Source organism: Rutidosis leptorrhynchoides, chromosome 5, assembly GCF_046630445.1.
Source record: "Rutidosis leptorrhynchoides isolate AG116_Rl617_1_P2 chromosome 5, CSIRO_AGI_Rlap_v1, whole genome shotgun sequence".
Lineage (NCBI taxonomy): Eukaryota > Viridiplantae > Streptophyta > Magnoliopsida > Asterales > Asteraceae > Rutidosis > Rutidosis leptorrhynchoides.
In genome coordinates this window covers 452503435-452527447 of record NC_092337.1, presented here as the reverse complement: position 1 = coordinate 452527447, position 24013 = coordinate 452503435, and positions in this window count along the sequence as shown.

Below are 24013 nucleotides of genomic sequence, written 5' to 3'. Positions count from 1 at the left end.
AATAATAATAATAATAATACTAATTATAACTTTAACAATAATAACGATAGTAATAATAAAAAAAATAACAATTTTTAATGATAAATCCATTTTATTGATAAAGATAATAATAATGATAATAATAAGATAAAACTAGAACGACGATAAAAACGACGATAATAATAATCATTTTTAATAAAAATATAGAAAATTCAATTGATTATAACTTTTAATCCGTTCATCGAAACCATTCGATATCTAAAGGAAAAGTCCTTAAATTTTCGCTAGCTTTCCAAGGACATGCATATCTTATACCTTATCTCAACCGCAAGTGTAACTAATTCAATATTCAATCTAACCTGTCTAAGGGCAATATCAAAAGTACAAGCATGCATAATCCTAAATACTCGAGCACTAGTCAGGGATACACTATTAGTATGTAAAAGTTAAATTATGAGTACTCACGTATCAATATTGAGATTCAATATTGCAGGAAAGGTACGTAGACGCAACGGAAATGATAAACACTATATTGACCTCACGAGCATACCCATGAACCATACTCAATCACCTCCATAGCTATAACCCATAATTTCCTTAATCCTATCCTACTCGAAAAACAATTTCGAAATCACTCGGACAGCACTCCGTCGTAATATTTTATGTATACTAATAATATCTTGAAATAATATGGAGTAAATATATATATGTAAATCGATTGAGAGAGTTTAGAGAAAAATATTTTCAAGTTTCTATGAAATAATGAAACCTATTGAATTCTATTTATAATAGATTTTTGAATTATTAAAGTGAATTATTAAAGTATGAATTATTAAAGTGAATTATTAAAGTATGAATTATTAAAGTGAATTATTAAAGTATGAATTATTAAAGTGAATTATTAAAGTATGAATTATTAAAGTGAATTATTAAAGTTAAAGTAAAGTAAAAATAAAGTAAAGGTAAAGTTTAAGTATAGTAAAAGTATAAAACTATGTACGTATAATACGCATATAAATATATATAATATTATTTTAAATTGTTATATATATTTAATAAAATAAAATATAAATATCGTTATCTTTATCATACTAGTTAAGTAATGAGTTGTCAAAAGTGGTTCTAGATATTTATAAAAGTTATATACGTTTTAATAATAAAGTTCTTTTTAAACTGAAAACGTTTTTGTACGTTTGAAACTAAATAGATTAATCGAGTCTTTATGAGATTCAATCTTCCACTATCCTTTGTCTAGTTCTCAATGATTGACAATTTGTTCTTATTTATAAATCACTTTACCATTTTCCAAATATTGTTAAAACGGAAAGATTTCTCAAATCAACGTGGGCCTTTCAACAGAGACTTGTAATCATAATTCAATATATCTGATAATTCAATCATTTGATCTTATCTTCTAATTCCATTGATAAATATTTTGAAACAGATACAATCATATAAAGTATTTAATCTAATATTTTGTTTACATTTCAAGTTATAATATATATACACATATACATATATAATCATATTCGTTTAATGGTTCATGAATCGTTGGAACATGGTCGAGGTTGAATGAATGTATGAACATAGTTTAAAATTCTTGCAATTTAACTTAACAAATATTGCTTATCGTGTCGGAAACATATAAAGATTAAAGTTTAAATTTGGTTGGAAATTTCCGGGTTGTCACAACATGTATTCTCAGCTCAAAAATATATATTGTAAAAGTAAGTAAAAAGGGAGCAAATGAAACTCACGATATGATATTTTGTAGTAAAAATATGCATACGACGGAATTGAACAATGCAGGGTTGGCCTCGGATTCACGAATCTATATCATTTATATATATATATTAACACATATAATGGTAATCGAACAAATTTATATATTATTAGTGATTTAATTGTTATTTTAATTATGTGTTTCATTAATAACCTAATTAATTATATTTATTAATATAAATATAAATATAGTTATGTTAGTTGTAGTAAATATATTTTTATATAATTAACAGTTATTTGATAAAATAATATTGATAGTAATAAATAAAAAGCTGTTTTATTTTAAAATAATAATAGTAATAATAACAAAAAAAATTGATAGTCTTTATAAAAATAATACTTTTAATAATAATGATAATATTAATAATAATACTTATATTAATAATAATAATAATAATAATAATAATAATAATAATAATAATAATAATAATAATAGTAATAGTAATAATAATAATAATAATGGTAATAGTAATACTACCTCGAAGAAGTAGCCCTTAAAAAAATGCCCAAGTCCGGGTTTGAACCCGCGACCTCCCTCTAACCCGATAACATCCTTAACCATAACGCTACGTGTTTCGATTCTGAACTAACACCCAACTTAAATTGTTTTTAACTTTTACTTCCGCATCCTCGACACGATAAGCAAAGTCTGTAATGTTGAGTCTCAAAAATTTTAAACTATTTACATTAATTCATTTAACCTATGACTATTCCCGACGATTCACGAACAATTGTGTGTAAATAAATATGTAAATATATATATACATATATAAATATAAGAGTGCATATTAAGTTGAATTAATAAAATACAAAATAATCATTTGAATTGAAAATGTAAAATAATGTACAAAATAATTAAGATTAAAATTTATTTATGATTTAAATGAATTCTTATATTTTTATTTTATTTTATTATCATTTTTATGATATTATTACTATTATTTAGTTATTTTTAGAATTATTATTAATATAATTATTATTAATAATATTAGTATAATTACTATTAATATGTATTAAATTAAAATTGAACACATGCATAATCAAATTCAGTTTCACATCCACATCCATACTGTATTTGATTTTAAATCTGTCGGAGTTTGTTATGAGTATGCTTCAATCACAATTCAAAACAGAAATCCTTTGCTATATATTGGTTAATGCATTCAGTGATAGAATTAAACCAAAAATTTCATAAAATAAACTCGTACTCTCTGTTCTTCATCTTTTTAGCCAAATTTTGATTTAGTATTAATTTTCAAAATCCTTAAATTCAGATGTGTTAGAATTCATCTAACTAAACTGTCTGTAAGTTTTCAATCCTCAATTCTTTCTATTAATTTCTAATTTGAGAGTCAAAGTTTTGGTTTTCAAAGTCAATTAAGTGTTCTTGAATCAAATTCGAGTTTGTTTTGATATCTCCAGTTAATTTGATGATCCATAAAGATTATAGGAATGATTTGCAACACAATTCAAGTTGTAATCATAACCTATAACATTCTTAATCTCAAAATCAATTTTTGAGTTCATGAGTTCTTGACAGTGATATACACTAACTTGAATTCGAAACAAATTTCAACAACTAAAAATGCAGAGTTGTTAGGAATCATTTACTTAAACTTCCTGTAATATCTCAAGTTCCAATTCTTAATAACGAATTCGAATTTGCGAGTCAATGTTTCAATTTTAAAAAGTCAACTATTGTTCTACAATCAAATTCGAGTTCTAATTGATGTTTCTGTTGAAATTGATGATTCACAAAGTTTTTAGGAATGATTTGAAACATATTTCATGTTGTAAAGATTGTCCAAAACGAACTCAAAATTGAAAACATTAAATTTTTTTTAAGAAGCTACTAGCTTCAGCAGTAGGTTTTTTCAGTTTTTTTCTCAATTTTCTTAATTTCAAGAGCACTTTTATTTTTTTGTTTCATGTTGTTTACAAGTCCTAAATGAAAACCCGAATTCGTTATTTTGATTTTTTTGAAGTTCCATTGTTGAATTGGTGTAAGGAAGAGGATGAAGAAGATGATGAACATGGTTTTAGGAAGTATTAGATAAGTATATATGGGTTTCATAATAAGTAAGAAAGACAAGGCAGAGGGAATGGTTAAGTGTGTTTGCGGGTGAGCGAGAGGTCTCGAGTTCAAATCCGGTTCGGGGCATATTTTTTTAGAAAAGCTTTTTGAAGGTAGTTTTCATTTCTAAAATTAATATTATTATTATTATTGTTATTATCATTAGTAATATAATTATTACTATTATTATTATAACTAAAATAAAGAATTTATGATCAATTATTATTATTGTTATTTTGATAATATCATTATTATTATTAAAATAACTATTACATATATAAAACCATATTTAAAACAGATAACCTAACTATATTTTTAATAAGTATTAATTAATTATTCAAGATATATAAAATAAATATATTTAAGATATGACATATGAATCATTAAATATAACAAGTATATTAATATTATTAATATATGAACTTGTTATATATTTTAATGTGACAACCCGGATTTTTCCGAATACTTGATTATACTATCTACATGATTTAATAATTCCTACTTGATAAGCAATAAATTTTATTAAATCTTGAACTTCCGGAAAGAGTTTTACACAAGCTTTTGGTCACCCTTTTATTCCTACGATTCACGAACGTCATAACTTGTATTAATTATATATATGTATATATATATATATATATATATATATATATATATATATAACTTGAAAATATGATAATTGAATATCTCATTAAGTATATTAACAAGGTATTATATATGCATTTTCATACCACTAATTTAAAGAGTTTTCGAACAATATATATGTTACTTTTTAAATGATGTAATTAACTTATGTTAAAATGTATTTACATACAATGTATTATAAGTATAAATACATCCTTAAAAGTATTGAATACACTTTATAATATACAAATACAGATAAGGGATAGCTATATTCATATTTCCGTTCATTTTTCTCAAGAATTCTACTCGTATTTATACGGTATTTATACGCGTATTATACGCAGCTTCTAGAAGTATTTACTATTGGTATATACCAATAGAAATCTACAATTACGTATTTATACTGTATTTATACGCGTATTATACGTAGCTTCTAGAAGTATTTACTATTGGTATATACGAATAGAAATCTACAATTATTGATGTATTATGTCATGCATGACCTAATGGTTTTTAACTTATACTAGATATTTTTCACAAAATAACAAATTACAACTAGTATATAAAGACCTTACATGGTATATTTTTTACACACATTTACATTCATTCTACTCTTTCTCTCTAAAAACACTCTCTAATATCCTCTCTTTAAGTTCTAATAAGCCTTCATCATCTACAACAAAAACTACTTACAAAAACAATCCATAAACACCATAGAAGTAGTAATCAAGAACACCTCCTTTAATTTAAGTTTTGCTTTTAAGTTGATCTTCTTTAAGCACTCTTTCAAGAAGCCTTTTAAGCTCAAGAAATTCTCTTCATGTTCATCAAGTTCTCTTTCTTAAATCAAGGTATAAGCCTTACCAAAACTCTTGTTCAATTCATATGTTTATAGCTATCTATATAAGAGATCATAACTAATAACAACTAGAACATAGTTTGGATGATTCTAAACTTGTTTGAAAAACTAATCTAATCTTTCTAACTTAACTCTAATAACACTTATTTATATGTATTATGATGTTATATTAAGATATTATAAGAACTTATAACTTGTACATATGAAGAACACCTTAAAAACTATATTAACCATATCCTTGCTAACTTTTCCTATATCCTATATATATTTGGACATGTTATCATTAGTATAACAAAATATTATAATCTTGGTTGGTTCCGAGATTGTATATATATAATAATCTTGGTACGTTCCATGACAATACGTATACAATACGTTTTGATAAATCCTAAGTCAACACCTCTCTGGATTGATGCAAGATAATATGTACACAATATGCCGTGGGGTAATTCTAAGATTATATATATATATACCGATTATTGGACTGTTGGACTTTTCGGACTATTTTGGACTACTAACAATGGACTGCTAACAATGACAACTAACAATGGACTACTAACATAAAATGTTAAAAAAATTATTATATAAGTATTCTATGAACTTGCTATATTAATTTTGTTCACATGTATTATTATCTGAATTGTTATTATTGTTATAGGTTCGTGAATCCATGGACGTCAGCTATATTTTAATAAGTTGGAAACTTGTTAAAACTATACTTTTACGACAGTGAGTATATAGTCCCATTTTTAAACTCTACAAATATTTTGGGATGAGAATACATGCAGCTTATGTTTTTCGAAATAGCCACAAGTACTTAAATATATATATTCGATGTTGAGTTGTACCTTTGTATATATCCCTAATAGTCTAGTAACTAGTTGTTACATGTGGTTAACATGTAAGCGCGAATCCTATTGATAGATCTATTGGGTTTGATAACCCCACTCGGGCTAGTTAGCACTAGTTCATAACGGGTGTTTAGTACTTTGTTTTACTACACTTGGTACGGTGTAGAGATAACTTTGAAAAGGGAATATGCACGGAAAACATTTGTTAAGTATAGTTACTGGGCGCTCAACAAACGTATAGAATATCTTTGCAGAAACGTTTACAACATGAAATCTTGTGGTCTATTATTATATCTTATGCTGACTTTAAAACCTATATCTCACCAACCTTTGTGTTGACAGTTTAAAGCATGTTTATTCTCAGGTCCCTAGAAGTCTTCCGCTGTTTGCTTATACGTTATACAAGCTATGTGCATGGAGCCATACATGCTTTATTCGAGAAAACTTTGCATTCACAAAATTATCATCATGTATCTTATTTTGACTGTATTGTCAATGAATGTATTATTGTAAACTATTATTTACGGGGATTGTCTATACGTAAAAATCATCATATTTCAAAAACTTTGGATTTTATATATTCATTTATGGTGTGTTTTTCAAAAGAATGCAATGTTTACAAAACGTATCATATAGAGATCAATACCTCGCAATGAAATCGATGAATGATGTACTACGTCTAAAGGGATTTGGACGAGTCATCACATTTAATATATATATGAATGATATAGGTTCGTGAATCCAAGGCCAACCCTGCATTATTCAGTTTCATCGTATCAATATTTTTACTACAAAATATTGGATCGTGAGTTTCATTTGCTCCCTTTTTAATTGCTTTTGCAATCTATATTTTTGGGCTGAGAATACATGCTATATTTTATAAATGTTTTACGACATAGAGACAAGTGATTAAAAATAATATTCTGCGAATTGATGTGCTGGGTAATTTAGTTACATGTTATAAGAGCATGTAAGCGCGAATCCTAAAGATAGATCTATCGGGCTTGACACCCCCATCCTGTAGGCTGCACTAGACGTTAGAGCTAGTGGGCAGATGTTTAGTACTTTAAGGATTATTTATTAGCACCAGTGTACGTTTTCATCTTTGCGAAGATGATATATATTATATTATTGTTAAGGTTGGTTACTGAAGCCTCAACATAAGCAGAATGGTTTTATACACTGCGGTGTATGTGTATTTATGGAAACTAAAATCTTGTGGTCTATTACTATTACTGAAATCATTATTTACGATAAACCTATGAACTCACCAACCTATAAACCTATGAAATTCCAATGGCTTCCTTCGAACATCGGCATAGCTCTTTTGACGACTTTGGGCGGTCTTTAATCTCTCCTTGATTTGCACAATCTTTTCTGTAGTCTCCTGTATGATCTCGGGACCAGTTAGTTGTCGATCTCCTACTTCATTCCAACAGATCGGGGATCTACACTTCTTCCATAAAGTGCTTCAAATGGTGCAGCTTTAATACTCGTATGGTAACTGTTGTTATACGAGAATTCTGCTAATGGTAGATATTTATCCCATCCGCTTCTGAAATCGACCACACATGCTCTAAGCATGTCTTCAAGAGTCTGTATGGTCCTTTCACTTTGTCCATCGGTTTGCGGATGATATGCGGTGCTTATATCTAAACGAGTTCCTAGGGTCTACTGTAGTGATTTCCAGAACCTTGAGGTAAACCTACTATCACGATCGGATATAATGGAGATAGGTACTCCATGTCTAGAGACAACTTCTTTTAAGTATAGTCGTGCCAATTTTCCATCCCATCCTTCTCCTTCATAGGTAGGAAATGTGCGGACTTGGTGAGACGATCGATAATTACCCAAATGGTGTCGTAACCCCATGTAGTCTTTGGTAGCTTCGTGATGAAATCCATTGTAATACATTCCCACTTCCATTCTGGAATTTCTGGTTGTTGCAGCAGACCTGACGGTTTCTAATGTTTCGCCTTGACTTTGGAGCAAGTCAAACATTCTCCGATGTACGTTGCAATATCAGCTTTCAAATTTGGCCACCAAAAGTGTGCCTTAAGATCTTGATACATCTTTCCTGCTCTGAGATGTATCGAGTATCTTGTTTTATGTGCTTCGTCTAGTACCGATTTTCTTAACCCTTTAAACTTCGGTACCCAAATGCGTCCAGCAAAATATCGGGTTCCGTCTTCCCGTGTAACAAGCTGCTTATCTAACCTTTTAAGCATCTCATTTCTAAAGTTTTCTTCAGAAAGATCTCCTTGTTGAGCCTCCTTAATTTGGGTGGTGAGGTTCGTACGAATCTTCATATTCATTGCTCGTACTCGAATTAGCTCTCTTTCCTTCCTGCTTAAAGCATCTGCTACTACATTTGCTTTTCCGGGATGATAACGAATTTCACAATCATAGTCGTTTATCAGTTCGATCCACCTACGTTGCATCATGTTCAGTTGTTTTTGGTTGAAGATATGTTGAAGGCTTTTATGATCGGTATACACAGTACATTTAACCCCGTACAAGTAGTGTCTCCAAATCTTTAATGCAAACACCACTGCTCCCAATTCTAGATCATGAGTCATATAATTTTGTTCATGAATCTTTAGTTGTCGGGATGCATATGCAATAACCTTCTTTCGTTGCATGAGGACAAAACCAAAACCTTGTCGCTAAGCATCACAATAAATTACAAAATCATCGTTTCCTTCAGGTAACGATAGAATAGGCGATGTAGTTAACTTCTTCTTTAATAATTGAAATGTGGCTTCCTGCTCAGAAGTCCATTCGTACTTCTTCCCTTTGTGTGTTAGTGCTGTCAATGGTTTGGCTATCCGGGAAAAATCTTGAATAAACCTTCTGTAATAGCCAGCAAGACCCAAAAATTGGGGTATTTGCGTTGGAGTCTTTGGGGTCTCCCACTTTTCAATATCTTCAATCTTGGCTGGATCAACCTGAATTCCTTCACTGCTGACAATATGACCAAGGAACTGTACTTCCTTCAGCCAAAAGGCGCACTTGGAAAACTTTGCGTATAACTGTTCTTTCTTTAACAGTTCCAGCACCAACCTTAAATGTTGTTCATGTTCTGTTTCATTCTTAGAATAAATAAGAATGTCATCAATAAAGACGATAACAAACTTATCTAAGTACGGACTGAATACCCTATTCATGAGGTCCATGAATACAGCTGGTGCGTTGGTCAACCCGAACGACATGATCAAAAATTCATAATGACCGTAGCGTATCTGAAATGCGGTTTTTGGAATATCTTCTTCTTTAACTCGCAACTGATGATAACCCGATCTTAGATCGATCTTGGAGTAAACACGTGATCCTTGAAGTTGATCAAACAAGTCGTCAATTCTCTGTAATGGGTACCGATTCTTGATAGTTAACTTGTTTATTTCACGGTAATCTATATACATGCGGAATGATCCATCTTTCTTCTTAACGAATAAAATCGGAGCACCCCACGGTGAAGTGCTCGGTCAAATGAATCCACGGTCCAGTAGTTCTTGTAACTGGCTTTGTAACTCTTTCAACTCAGACAGTGTAAGTCTGTATGGAGCACGAGCCACTGGTGCAGCTCCTGGTACTAGATCTATTTGAAATTCTACAGATCTAAATGGAGGTAATCCCAGTAACTCTTCCGGAAAGACTTCAGGAAAATCTCTTGCCACAGACACATCGTTGATGCTCCTCTCTTTCTCCTTCGTTTCGACATTATTAACATGTGCTAAGATATCATAGCACCTTTTCTTCAAGCAATTTTGGGCTTTCAAACAGCTAATGAGTTTTAGCTTTGAGTTACCCTTCTCTCCATAAATCATTATTGGCATTTTACTCTTACGAGGAATGCGAATTGCCTTCTTAGCACACACAACTTCAGCTCCTATTTTGGACATCCAATCCATGCCAACTATTACATCAAAACTTCCTAATTCTACGGGTATCAAATCAATTTTAAACATTTCTCCGGCTAAATTTATTTTACAGTTACGGCAAATTTTATCGACTTTAATTAGTTTACCATTAGCTAACTCAATCATGTATTTAGCATCTAGAGGTAATGATGAACAATTCAATTTAGCGTAAAAGTCTCTACACATGTAACTTTTATCGGCACCAGTATCAAATATTATAGATGCTGATAAGTTATTAATGGTAAACGTACACGTAACAAGCTCTGGGTCTTCACACGCCTCTCTAGCATTAATATTAAACGCTCTTCCACATGTAGGTCCATTATTCTTCTCTGGATTCGGGCACTGGCTCTTAATATGACCCCGTTTCCCACACCCGTAACAAGTAACAGTAGCCAGGGCAGTTCTATTTGCATTGGTTGCAGGAGTCTTGGTGCCATTTGTATTTGTAACGGGAACCCTACATTCTTCAGCAAGATGACTCCTTCGATCACAATTGTTGCACACCACATTACAAAAACCAGAGTGATGTTTGTGGCATCTGTTACATAAGGGATTTCGTCCTTTGTAACCCGAGCTTGAACCACTACCCACACCTTGCGTAGTTTCCTGTTTCTTGAGAGATTGTTATTGGTTACCTCGATCACGGTTTCCATCCCACTTTCTTTTGTTATCTGATACCTTGGCATCGGTATTTGATGCGTTCTTATCCAGAATAATCTGATCCATTAGCTCGTTTGCCATTGTGATAGCTTCATAAATTGTCTTAGGTTTGGATGCTGTAACATTGGCCTTGATATTTTTTGGCAGACCATCCTTGTACAATTCAATCTTTCGCTCTTCAGTTGGTACCAATTCAGGACATAACAAGGCTAATTCCATGAATCGCCCGTTATAGTTGGTAAGCTCCGTGCCAACAACTTTCAGATTACGTAACTCGGCTTCCATCTTCCTAACCTCGTTCCTTGGGCAGTATTCGTTGATTAGCATATTTTTCAAATCCTCCCAAGGAGTATCATATGCTGCATCGCCCCCTACAGCTTTTACATAGTTTTTCCACCATGTAAGTGCACCATCTTGTAATGTGCATGAAGCATACTTCGTCGTATCACCTTCCGCACAACCACTAATATTAAATACAGACTCCAGCAACTTTACATTCTAAACTTGAGGTAAAAACTCTACTTCAACTCTTGTTCAATACATATGTTTATAGCTATCTATATAAAAGTTTATAAACTAGAACATAGTTTAGTTGATTCTAAACTTGTTTGAAAAACAAATCTAATCTTTCTAGCTTAACTCTAATAACACTTATTTATATGTATTATGATGTTATATTAAGTTAATATAAGAACTTATAACTTGTACATATGAAGAACACCCTGAAACTTAACATATATCGTTTAATCTCCATTCGGTAAAAAGCGGGCTGTTTTGGGTTGGGAATTAAAAACCTATCTTAGACTTTGAGTTCGAGGCTAAGACTTTGGAAATATGTTAATATATGTAAATAAGACTTCCAGTAATTTTTTCATGATTTTATACAAGGTGGAAGTATTTTATCAAAAATCATATATCGGGTGGATGCCGGGATTCTTCTAAATCTGACCACCGGCACAAAAAGAGGGTAAAACTCTAAAAATTACTACTTGGACTGAACCTTTCGAATTGGTTTTAAAAATTAACTTCCTAATGAATCCATATCAATTTGTTTCACTTTAAACGGAGTTGTAATGAATATTTGGCGAGCAAAACAAAATCTGCTAAAATTAACATTGTATGAACGAAATTCATCTTATAAAAACTATATTAACCATATCCTTGCTAACTTTTCCTATATCCTATATATATTTGGACATGTTATCATTAGTATAACAAAATATTATAATCTTGGTTAATTCCGAGATTGTATATATATAATAATCTTGGTACGTTCCATGACAATATATATACAATACTTTCGGATAAATCGAAAGACACCATATACACAATATGTCTGGTTTAATTCTAAGACAATACGCGTACCATGGGTCATGATTGAGTCTATAACAATACGCATACAATACGCCGTGGGGTAATTCAAAGATTATATATATGTACCGATTATTGGACTGTTGGACTATTGGACTATTGGACTATTGGACTATTGGACTATATTTAGACTACTAACAAAGGACTACTAACAAAGGACAACTAACAAAGGACTACTAACATGAAAATGTTAAAAATTAATATATAAGTATTCTATGAACTTGCTTTATTTTATTCATATGTCGTATTATTATCTGAATCATTATTATTGTTATAGGTTCGTGAATCCAAGGACGACGGCCATATTTTTAATAAGTTGAAAACTTATTATTAATATACTTTTTCTACCGTGTGTATATAGTCCCATTTTTAAACTCTAAAAATATTTTGGGATGAGAATACATGCATTTTATGTTTTACGCTATGGACACAAGTACTTAAAATATATTCTACGTTGAGTTATATCACCTTGCATATCTTCCCTAATAGCTTGGTAACTAATATTTACATGTTGTAAGAACATGTAAGCGCGAATCCTATTGATAGATCTATTGGGTTTGAAAACCTCAACCGGGCTAGTCGCTCTAGTATCGTAAACGGTTGCATAGTACTTTGTTTTTACTACACTTGGTACAGTGTAGGGAGATTTCATAATAAAGGGAATATGCCACATTATTTGTTAAGTAGGGTTACCGAAGCGCTCAACAACTTATAGAATATATTTATTGAAATAACTATGAAATCTTGTGGTCTATATTTATATCGATGATAGCTTTAAACCTATATATCTCACCAACCTTTGTGTTGACTGTTTAAGCATGTTTATTCTCAGGTCCTTAAAAAAGTCTTCCGCTGTTGCTCAGATAATGCAACAGCTGAAGACTTTTTTAAGGACCTGAGAATAAACATGCTTAAACAGTCAACACAAAGGTTGGTGAGATATATAGGTTTAAAGCTATGATCGATATAAATATAGACCACAAGATTTCATAGTTATTTCAATAAATATATTCTATAAGTTGTTGAGCGCTTCGGTAACCATACTTAACAAATAATGTGGCATATTCGCTTTATTATGAAATCTCCCTACACTGTACTAAGTGTAGCAAAAACGAAGTACTATGCAACCGTTTACGATACTAGAGCGACTAGCCCGGTTGGGGTTGTCAAACCCAATAGATCTATCAATAGGATTCGCGCTTAAATGTTCTTACAACATGTAAATATTAGTTACCAAGCTATTAGGGAAGATATGCAAGGTGGTATAACTCAACGTAGAATATATTTTAAGTACTTGTGTCCATAGCGTAAAACATAAAATGCATGTATTCTCATCCCAAAATATTTTTAGAGTTTAAAAATGGGACTATATACTCACAGTAGAAAAAGTATATTAATAATAAGTTTTCAACTTATTAAAAATATGGCCGTCGTCCTTGGATTCACGAACCTATAACAATAATAATGATTCAGATAATAATACGACATATGAATAAAATAAAGCAAGTTCATAGAATACTTATATATTAATTTTTAACATTTTCATGTTAGTAGTCCTTTCTTAGTTGTCCTTTGTTAGTAGTCCTTTGTTAGTAGTCTAAATATAGTCCAATAGTCCAATAGTCCAACAGTCCAATAATCGGTACGTATATATAATCTTTGAATTTCCCCACAGCGTATTGTATATGTATTTTTATAGACACAATCATGACCCATGGTACGCGTATTATCTTAGAATTAACCCAGACATATTGTGTACATGGTGTCTTTCGATTTATCCGAACGTATTGTATACGTATTGTCATGGAACGTATCGAGATTATTATATATATACAATCTCGGAATTAACTAAGATTATAATATTTTGTTATACTAATGATAACATGTCCAAATATATATAGGATATAGGAAAAGTTAGCAAGGATATGGTTAATATAGTTTTTATAAGATGAATTTCGTCCATACAATGTTAATTTTAGCAGATTTTGTTTTGCTCGCCAAATATTCATTACAACTCCGTTTAAAGTGAACCAAATAGCTATGGATTCATTAGGAAGTTAAGTTTTCAAAACCAATTCAAAAAGTTCAGCCCAAGTAGTAATTTTTAGAGTTTTACCCTCTTTTTGTGCCGGTGATCAGATTTGGAAGAATCCCGGCATCCACCCGATATATGATTTTTGATAAAATACTTTCACCTTGTATAAAATCATGAAAAAATTACTGGAAGTCTTATTTACATATATTAACATATTTCCAAAGTCTTAGCCTCGAACTCAAAGTCTAAGATAGGTTTTTAATTCCCAACCCAAAACAGCCCGCTTTTTACTTAATGGAGATTAAACGATATATGTTAAGTTTCAAGGTGTTTTTCATATGTACAAGTTATAAGTTCTTATATTAACTTAATATAACATCATAATACATATAAATAAGTGTTATTAGAGTTAAGCTAGAAAGATTAGATTTGTTTTTCAAACAAGTTTAGAATCAACTAAACTATGTTCTAGTTTATAAACTTTTATATAGATAGCTATAAACATATGTATTGAACAAGAGTTGAAGTAGAGTTTTTACCTCAATTTAGAATGTAAAGTTGCTGGAATTAAGTAGTAGAACAAAGAATGAGAGAGTTCTTGCAAGTGTGTGTGAAAATTGTAAGTAAAATTTAGAAAGTGAATGTGTAAAAATGAGTTAGAAATTGTGCTTATTTATAGGCTCATAAATTTGGTTTTTAGTGAAAAATATCTAAGATAAGCGAAAAATCATTAGGTCATGCATGACATAATACATTAATAATTATAGATTTCTATTCGTATATACCAATAGTAAATACTTCTAGAAGCTGCGTATAATACGCGTATAAATACCGTATAAATATGTAATTATAGATTTACTATTGGTATATACCAATAGTAAATACTTCTAGAAGCTGTGTATAATACGCGTATAAATACCTTATAAATATTGTATAAATACCGTATAAATACTGTAAAAATACCGTATAAATACGAGTAGAATTCTTGATAAAAATGAACGGAAATACAAATATAGCTATCCCTTATCTGTATTCAATACTTTTAAGGATGTATTTATACTCAGAATACATTGTATGTAAATACATTTTAACATAAGTTAATTACGTCGTTTAAAAAATAACATATATATTTTCTATAAACTCTTTAAATTAGTAGTATGAAAATGTATATATAATATCTTGTTAATATACTTAATGAGATATTTAATTATCATATTTTCAAGTTAAATATATATATATATATATATATATATATATATATATATATATATATATATATATATATATATATATATATATATATATATATATATATATATATAATTAATGCAATTTATAACGTTCGTGAATCGTAGGAATAAAAGGGTGACCAAAAGCTTGTGTAAAACTCTTTCCGGAGGTTCGAGACTTATTAAAATTCATTGCTTATCAAGTTAGAATTATTAAATCATGTAGATAGTATAATCAAGTAGTCGGAAAAATCTGGATCGTCACAGTACCTACCCGTTAAATAAATTACTACGTCAAGATGAACATTCCTATCCTCACTTGTTTCCTAAACGCAGTTTAATCGCACCAACCAAAATTTCGGGACAAAATTTTCTTTAACGGGTAGGTAATGTAATAACCCGACTTTTTCCGTAAACATTTTCGTTAAAAAAAAAAACTTAATAACCGTTACTTAAAATCTACAATTTTATATGTAATTTTTTTTAATATACTACTACTAATATTGATTACAATTTTTTTTTTGAAAACACTACGGTTAGTGAAAACAAAAAAAAAAATTTAAGACAACAAAACGCATAATTATTAATTTTAATAATTATGTTATATAACAATTGAGTTTTAAAAATCATTTTAATTAAGTAGGATGATAATACTTGTATTTTTATTCAAACTACTCTCATAAATTACTTAACACATGATTTATAAACATATTAATTAATTTACTACATAATATGAATATAAAAACGATATTTAAATATAATCTCAATAATTGATTGGAATTAAATATAAAAGGTTTCGAACAATATATAAAGATGTATTTTTATAAATATAAAATTTATCAATTAGTGAAACATGTTAAGACAAAATACATTGGGTTTTAGATAACGGATAAAAATTAAATACCAACTCGTGACTACACATTTAATACCCGTGTTTATTAATTATTACATTAGTGATATCTATTTTATCTATATTATTATCATACGTTTCATTCAATTATTTCACACACACATACAAGAACACCCATCTTCACTCTTCATCATCGATCTTTCTCCCTCTATTTCAACTTCAAGAAATCACTTGATCACTAAATTGTTTACATATTCTGATTCCTCTCGAAGAGCTCTACACATCTATACTAACAATTTCTTGATTAGGGTAAGTTTTAAAAACTCTAGTTTTTGGGTTTTCATGTTTTTGATACATATTAGGGAAGATATAGTGTCTAGTGCTCAAGTCTTTGAATGTTTACATATGAATTTGTGTTTAATTGATCAATTGAGTAGTTATAATGAAATCCCATTTTTGAACTGATATGAACTCATTCTTACATGTTAAATACAGTTAATCTAAGTTCATAATTGAATTACTATTGAAGAGTAGTTAATTTTTCATATGGATATTGCGTGATTTCGATTTCTAGATCAAAACTTATGATTAATTGATTTCGGTTTGAAAATTCGTATTTGATATTGCTAATCTGGAAAAGTTGAGTTTACAATCTATTCTTGGCATGATAATATTTGAAAAGAGCTTGAAAAATTATTAACCTTTCGTTTAGATATCATATGTTTTCGACTTATGAATCGAAAGTTAGGATTAAAATGATTTCGGTATAATATTCGTGAATAATTCTAATTTTCTGGAAATAATTGAGTTAGAACTAGGTTATGAAATGTTTATAACTGAAATCCTTGTGAAAAGACAATAAGGTTGCATCTAGATATTGTGTGTTTTCGATTTATAGAACTAAAGTTATGAACGATTTAAGTTATGCTTTTGTATTTTTATATGTGTACGTTTTTGACATGGTTAATGACATATAACTGATAATATGAGTTCATAGAGTTGTTGGCCTTGAAAAACCACTGATATTGGACTCAAGAATCAGTTCGATTCGAATTTTCTTTAGACTTTTACGCTCATTCAAAGTTTGGTACATTTTAACAAAAATGTTGTTTGAATTCTGAAAACTGCACGAACCACTGTTAATGTTTTCTGTAACTGGGTCTAATCTGGGTCGAACCAGGTTATGGGAATTTTTCTGTAGATTCTTCACTTAAAAGTGCCGCATCTCCAATTGGCGGTGACTGATTTGGAGTTGCGATGATTTTTCTAAAAATCACAGAAGTTGCTGCTGTAAATACGATTTTAAACGTGTGTTTTTGCAAATGTTTCGGGTTATAAAAAAAATATGACCAATACTAGAGATATAATCTGATTGAGATGTTTATGCGGTTGAATTTCTATCGAAAAATTATTGACTTTTCATTTAAGAATCGTTTGATTTCGAATTACGGGTTAAAAGATATGACTAAATGGGTTTCGGTTTGAAATTCGCATCTATAATTAATAATCTGAAAAAAGTATGTATTTTATTCAGCTCCTGAAAGTTATTTAGTTGTATTCTTTGTTAAAAAATAATAAGTATTCATTGAGATATCGTCAAAATGCGATAAACGAGTCAAAATCTATGGCCAAATCAAAGTTACAATTTTATATTATTTAAAACCGAATAGAACAGTTACCTCGGGATGCGTGCGGCCAGATCTGAGATTTCTGTGTTCACGGTTATGTGCGTATAAAAAAATTAATAAGTTTAGACTCCAGAAACGCGTCATTTGGTTACTTTTTGGATTTGATATAATTTTTCAAAGTTTATTCATGTTATGTAAAAGTGCTGAAACGTTTCAGCATTACAGTCTGTTACATTTTCAATCACTGCGATCTTTTTGTTTCGGATTAGAGGTTGTGCTTCGGATATGTTATAGTCGACTAAATTATGGAGATTTTGACGCATATTTCAAATCAAACGGACCTGTACTTATTTTTATAAAAATTCCAGAAGTTGACTGCATTTTTTAAACTAAATATTATGTGCAGTTGACTTTGTTGACCAAATGGGTTTAAAGTGTCAAAATGGGTAATGGGCACCGTGGACACGTCCGATATATCAATTTAAGTAAGTTTGAAGATTGTAATATTTTAAAAATATTATTTAGAGAAGTTTAATTCGAGCTTATGTGATTTTAAAATAAACGGTGATCCTAAAATAAGTTATATAAATTATAGGATTATTAAAAATGTATTTAGGAGCTAATTGTTGAATTTTAACACTTTTTATATTTTACCTGGAATCAAGTGCGGACAGTGATGTAATTTAGTAGTTAATAATCAAATTTTATACCATAATGACTAAAATAAATAAATATAATTACTGTAAAAATTCGGGATTTTTTTTGAAGACTTTATCCGCCACTGATTAACAACGGTAAACGAAATCCAGTCCGTGAAAGGCGACGGCTAATATATTATCACATGTTTTATTTTTAATATTATTATAATTATTATTATTATATTATTATTATTATTATTATTATTATTTCTGTTTTCAACCAGTCCGTGAATGGAACCAAGACACAATAATTCGAATCAGATTACTGTAAAACATGTATTACTATTTTGATTACTGTGCAACTCTTGAATTCTATGATTATAGATTATATTATATATTATATATACCTATATGCACCTATCAATCCAATGATCCATCACCTTTCTCCCTTTTATTTATTTGAACAACTATCTCAACTTTCAGTAATATGAATTAATTATGTTCTAGTTCATGTTCAACCTCAACAATAACCTGTAACCACCTTTCGGATTTACTATACAACCGAGAACCCAATCCACCACCTCAACCATCGATCAAGAGAACCACCCTAGCCACCATCGCACCACTTTGCTTATTTACTTATTTATTTTGTTTAACGTTGCAAACCACCTTCTTTCTTTTAATGATCATCGGCAACCACCTTAAACCACCACTCCACCACCCCATCGTTCACCCAACAACAACAAACCTTACACCTCTAACCGTCACCTATTACAACTGCTTCTATCCGAAGAACAAACCAACATGTTATCGTTTAAATCCTTCGATGTTACTGCTTTGGTTGAAATAATCACCCAAACACAACCCAACTTGAAACCCCACCTTTCTAATAACTGCTACTACTTTACTGTGTTTGTTTCAATCGAAAATCAACCAAGGACAATCCACAACTAAATTCAACACCCAACCGGACCACCAACTTGAAATGACCCGTCCATATTACTATAAACGTAGTACGTTATTCATTGGTCCCATAGTGAGGTATTTGACCTCTATATGATACGTTTTTAGAAAATATTGCCTTCTTTTCATAAAAAGTACACCATTATTATACATAATGCATGTTTTAGACAAATGGACGATTATTTAAGAAATAATCCCCATATTACATAAATACTACACACATGACATAAAAGTCGAATATATTACATGACATAGGTTTTATTGAATGCAACACTTCATTTAAACAAAAGCATGAGACTCCATGCACAGCTTGCTCAGATAATACAACAGCGGAAGACTTTCTTAAGGACCTGAGAATAAACATGCTTAAACAGTCAACACAAAGGTTGGTGAGATATATAGGTTTAAAGCTATCATCGATATAAATATAGACCACAAGATTTCATAGTTATTTCAATAAAGATATTCTATAAGTTGTTGAGCGCTTCGGTAACCATACTTAACAAATAATGTGGCATATTCCCTTTATTATGAAATCTCCCTACACTGTACCAAGTGTAGTAAAAACAAAGTACTATGCAACCGTTTACGATACTAGAGCGACTAGCACGGTTGGGGTTGTCAAACCCGATAGATCTATCAATAGGATTCGCGCTTACATGTTCTTACAACATGTAAATATTAGTTACCAAGCTATTAGGGAAGATATGCAAGGTGGTACAACTCAACGTAGAATATATTTTAAGTACTTGTGTCCATAGCGTAAAACATAAAATGCATGTATTCTCATCCCAAAATATTTTTAGAGTTTAAAAATAGGACTATATACTCACGGTAGTAAAAGTATATTAATAATAAGTTTTCAACTTATTAAAAATATGGCCGTCGTCCTTGGATTCACGGACCTATAACAATAATAATGATTCAGATAATAATACGACATATGAATAAAATAAAGCAAGTTCATAGAATACTTATATATTAATTTTTAACATTTTCATGTTAGTAGTCCTTTGTTAGTTGTCCTTTCTTAGTAGTCCTTTGTTAGTAGTCCAAATATAGTCCAATAGTCCAATAGTCCAACAGTCCAATAATCGGTATGTATATATAATCTTAGAATTACCCCATGGCGTATTGTATACGTATTGTTATAAACTCAATCATGATCCATGGTACGTGTATTGTCTTAGAATTAACCCAGACGTATTGTGTACATGGTGTCTTTCGATTTATCCGAACGTATTGTATACGTATTGTCATAGAATGTACCAAGATTATTATATATATACAATCTCGGAATTAACCAAGATTATAATATTTTGTTATACTAATGATAACATGTCCAAATATATATAGGATATAGGAAACGTTAGCAAGGATATGGTTAATATAGTTTTTATAAGATGAATTTCGTCCATACAATGTTAATTTTAGCAGATTTTGTTTTGCTCGCCAAATATTCATTACAACTCCGTTTAAAGTGAACCAAATTGCTATGGATTCATTAAGAAGTAAAGTTTTCAAAACTAATTCGACAAGTTCAGCCCAAGTAGTAATTTTTAGAGTTTTACCCTCTTTTTGTGCCGGTGGTCAGATTTGGAAGAATACCGGCATCCACCAGATATATGAGTTTTGATAAAATACTTCCACTTTGTCTAAAATCATGAAAAAAATTACTGGAAGTCTTATTTACATATATTAACATATTTCCAAAGTCTTAGCCTCGAACGCAAATTCTAAGATAGGTTTTTAATTCCCAACCCAAAACAGCCCGCTTTTTACCGAATGGAGATTAAACGATATATGTTAAGTTTCAAGGTGTTCTTCATATGTACAAGTTATAAGTTCTTATATTAACTTAATATAACATTATAATACATATAAATAAGTGTTATTATAGTTAAGCTTGAAAGATTAGATTTATTTTTCAAACAAGTTTAGAATCAACTAAACTATGTTCTAGTTTATAAACTTTTATATAGATAGCTATAAACATATGTATTGAACAAGAGTTGAAGAAGAGTTTTTACCTCAAGTTTAGAATGTAAAGTTGCTGACAAGAAGTAGTAGAACAAAAAAATGAGAGAGTTCTTGCAAGTGTGTGTGAAAATTGTAAGTAAAATTTGGAAAATGAATGTGTAAAAATGAGTTAGAAATGGTACTTATTTATAGGCTCATAAATTTGGTTTTTAGTGAAAAATATCTAAGATAAGTTAAAAACCATTAGGTCATGCATGACATAATACATCAATAATTGTAGATGACTATTCGTATATACCAATAGTAAATACTTCTAGAAGATGCGTATAATACGCGTATAAATACCGTATAAATACGTAATTGTAGATTTCTATTGGTATATACCAATAGTAAATATTTCTAGAATCTGCGTATAATACGCGTATAAATACTGTATAAATACTATATAAATACCATATAAATACTGTATAAATACCGTATAAATACCGTATAAATACTAGTAGAATTCTTGAGAAAAATGAACGAAAATACGAATATAGCCATCCCTTATCTGTATTTGTATATTATTAAGTGTATTCAATACTTTTAAGGATGTATTTATACTCATAATACATTGTATGTAAATACATTTTAACATAAGTTAATTACGTCGTTTAAAAAGTAACATATATATTGTCCGAAAACTCTTTAAATTAATAGTATGAAAATGTATATATAATACCTTGTTAATATACTTAATGAGATATTTAATTATCATATTTTCAAGTTAAATATATATATAATTAATACAAATTATGACGTTCGTGAATCATAGGAATAAAAGGGTAGTCAAATGCTTATATAAAACTCTTTTCGGAGGTTCAAGACTTATTAAAATTCATTGCTTATCAAGTCGTAATTATTAAATCATGTAGATAGTATAATCAAGTAGTCGGAAAAATCCGGGTCGTCACAGTACCTACCCGTTAAAGAAATTTCGTCCCGAAATTTGGCTAAGGAAAGTTTGATAATGAAAACAAGAATATTCTTGTATCAAGAAATATGATGTAACTTGAATTCATATCATGGATTTGATTTGTTCATATAATCATTATCAAGGAAATAGATTAATGGAGTATTTTGAATACCTTGAATGAGTCGAGTTTCGTTTATTAATAGCATGAGTTCAATAAATATAGAGTTTTTCACCATTGAGAAATATGGATAGATCAATTCGATTACGTGAAGAGTATGAGTGAAGCTATCATAAAAGATGGAATTGAGAAAATAAAGTTTCGTCTCAACTAATGACGTAGTCACAGTTGATTCCCGGATTTCAAGGAATGTAAAGAAAATCTTCGAAATCTATATGAGATTTGATTTTTTTGGATTTAAGGAGATTAGGATCCTCATTAATTAAATACGGTAATCTGTCTCGATTACTCTGTCTGATATTTCCATTATAAATTGACCACTTCCGTCTCATTTTTTTTTTTACCATCTCTACTTTCTTCCCCTAATTCATACATTCAAAAGATTGTGAAAATGCTCAATCCAGTTCTGGTTCTTGACCTAATATTGACGTTCGCCACCATCCTCCTTCTCTTCCAGCTTCCTCCGGAGGAATCTATTTATTTCTACTATGCTCTAGGGATTGTTGTATTTATCATTCTCCCATGTCTTTATATTGCTATACGCATTGATATACACGGTTTGTAATTTCTGTGTTGTTATCAGGCTTTGTATTTTCCCTTATTTTTCTGCGCTCCATCCTTTTATTTTCTCTTCTCGACTTTAAGTAAAGCGATCATGACGTCTCGATTTTGTAGGTACGAAATTTCGAATGAACATAACTAATGTTTTAAGCAGAAAGGAATTATAATAGCACGATTTTAATTTGGTAAATTACCGGTATCACGGAAAAGATAAAACTATCAAGAAAATATGTTCTTGATATGTTTAGAGGTTAAATAGAATGAAATAATCGTGTAACATGGCACATGATGACGGTATAATCTGTGAATCATCACGTTCCATTAGAAACTCAGCATGACTTACTATAATATAACCACGTTGATCAGACGTCATTATATTATACTAACTCATGCTTCAATTCCCAACACTACCTCAAAAACATTCATAATTTAAACTCGTAGCTTATAGAAATTTAGAAACTAAAACAGTTTCCTTTATGATGTAACACAGATAGCATGAAGAGATAAGTGATTTCGGACAAGAATAGTTATGAAGATATCTTCAGAAATATCAAAAATATTTATAATGAAGATATGATGATATTTTGAAATTTTCTGCAAGGATTTAAAATAAGTAAGGAGCAAGGTATTCGTGGAAGATTTCATCAGATACTGGAACATCTGTATTACAGGTTTATTTCTTGTGATATGTCCATAGTCTCTTTCATGGTTTGCTCAATCCATTTTTCAGTACAAAATTTTTCTCTTTTTCTGAGCCTTTCTCGACACACTATTCTTTATCGTCAAACTTTTGATTGTTAAGGTCGTTTACAGTTTTTGCTGCTTCATCAGCTTTTCAAAACTCCTAGAATTGATTCACTGACTGGGGTGTTT